We start from the raw sequence: 2,642 nt of genomic DNA, 5'->3' as shown, positions 1-2,642 counted from the left end.
GTCTGAACCAGTATCTGTGTACTAGAGACCTCATGACTGGTCTGAACCAGTATCTGTGTACCAGAGACCTCATGACTGGTCTGAACCAGTATCTGTGGGTTAGAGACCTCATGACTGGTCTGAACCAGGATCTTTGTGTTAGAGACCTCATGACTGGTCTGAACCGGTATCTGTGTACTAGAGACCTCATGACTGGTCTGAACCAGTATCTGTGTGTTAGAGACCTCATGACTGGTCTGAACCGGTATCTGTGTACTAGAGACCTCATGACTGGTCTGAACCGGTATCTGTGGGTTAGAGACCTCATGACTGGTCTGAACCAGTATCTGTGTACTAGAGACCTCATGACTGGTCTGAACCGGTATGTGTGATAGAGACCTCATGACTGGTCTGAACCAGGATCTGTGTTATAGAGACCTCATGACTGGTCTGAACCAGTATCTGTGTACTAGAGACATCATGACTGGTCTGAACCGGTATCTGTGTGTTAGAGACCTCATGACTGGTCTGAACCGGTATCTGTGTTAGAGACCTCATGACTGGTCTGAACCGGTATCTGTGTACTAGAGACCTCATGACTGGTCTGAACCGGTATCTGTGTTAGAGACCTCATGACTGGTCTGAACCAGTATCTGTGTTCTAGAGACCTCATGAATGGTCTGAACCGGTATCTGTGTTAGAGACCTCATGACTGGTCTGAACCAGGATCTGTGTGTTTTATAGACCTCCTGAATGGTCTGAACCAGTATCTGTGTTCTAGAGACCTCATGACTGGTCTGAACCGGTATCTGTGTTCTAGAGACCTCATGACTGGTCTGAACCGGTATGTGTTCTAGAGACCTCATGAATGGTCTGAACCGGTATCTGTGTTCTAGAGACCTCATGACTGGTCTGAACCGGTATGTGTGATAGAGACCTCATGACTGGTCTGAACCAGGATCTGTGTGTTAGAGACCTCATGACTGTTCTGAACCAGTATCTGTGTACTAGAGACCTCATGACTGGTCTGAACCAGGATCTGTGTACTAGAGACCTCATGACTGGTCTGAACCGGTATGTGTGATAGAGACCTCATGACTGGTCTGAACCAGGATCTGTGTGTTAGAGACCTCATGACTGGTCTGAACCGGTATCTGTGTTAGAGACCTCATGACTGGTCTGAACCAGGATCTGTGTGTTTTATAGACCTCCTGAATGGTCTGAACCAGTATCTGTGTTAGAGACCTCATGACTGGTCTGAACCGGTATCTGTGTATTAGAAACCTCATGACTGGTCTGAACCAGTATCTGTGTGTTTTATAGACCTCCTGAATGGTCTGAACCAGTATCTGTGTACTAGAGATCTCATGACTGGTCTGAACCAGGATCTGTGTACTAGAGATCTCATGACTGGTCTGAACCGGTATCTGTGTACTAGAGATCTCATGACTGGTCTGAGTCAGTATCTGTGTACTAGAGACCTCATGACTGGTCTGAACCAGTATCTGTGTACTATAGACCTCATGACTGGTCTGAACCAGGATCTGTGTGTTAGAGACCTCATGACTGGTCTGAACCAGTATCTGTGTGTTAGAGACCTCATGACTGGTCTGAACCGGTATCTGTGTACTAGAGACCTCATGACTGGTCTGAACCAGTATCTGTGTACTAGAGACCTCATGACTGGTCTGAGTCAGTATCTGTGTACTAGAGACCTCATGACTGGTCTGAACCAGGATCTGTGTGTTAGAGACCTCATGACTGGTCTGAACCGTACTAGAGACCTCATGACTGGTCTGAGTCAGTATCTGTGTACTAGAGACCTCATGACTGGTCTGAACCAGTATCTGTGGGTTAGAGACCTCATGACTGGTCTGAACCGGTATCTGTGGGTTAGAGACCTCATGACTGGTCTGAGCCAGTATCTGTGGGTTAGAGACCTCAGAAGATGAAATTGCTCTTGAGGCAATGTAATGTGTAGTTCTAACATGTCGATCATATCTTTAGTGTTCAACATTAAGTCTCCCTCCATGTCAATGAGTAGAGTGGGCAGCAGCTACGTCATTTTTGTATTTGATTTTAAATAACATAGATGCTAAGACATCTCTGTATCAATAGCCAGGGCAAGTCGGTAGCCATCCAAATAACCCCACAACTCAACAATAAGTCTCAGTACCTCCTAAAATTGCATGAAAATGGGAGGGTAGGATCAGATAATCAGAACGCATCTTTGAAGCAGAAACAATATACTACAAATTGTGGCCAATTGTGTTCAAAGTAAGGAAACGGATGACTTTTATTTTGAAGCTTTTTGCGCGATTTGGACCATTGTGGCCAATTGTGTTCAAAGTAAGGAAACGGATGACTTTTATTTTGAAGCTTTTTGCGCGATTTGGACCATAGACATTCATATTTGGAGTCTTAAAAATGTGATTTTAAAAACTAACCCTACCCTTATTCACACTGCTAACCTTATGACTAATCCTAACCTTAAATGAAGACCAAACATATAATTTCTGTTTTCTGAAATGTTACGGTAGAACTTTGTGGCTGTGATAACTAGTGGAAACCTATTCGGATCCGTTACTGTCACTGATTTCATGGAACTTTAGTTCATTTTCCGGTCTTGCGGTGCGTGGCGCGGTGTGCAGAATCCAGGAGAG

Source organism: Oncorhynchus mykiss, chromosome 10 (assembly GCF_013265735.2).
Source record: "Oncorhynchus mykiss isolate Arlee chromosome 10, USDA_OmykA_1.1, whole genome shotgun sequence".
Lineage (NCBI taxonomy): Eukaryota > Metazoa > Chordata > Actinopteri > Salmoniformes > Salmonidae > Oncorhynchus > Oncorhynchus mykiss.
The sequence above is the reverse complement of the archived record's forward strand: the minus strand, read 5'-3'. Positions refer to the sequence as shown.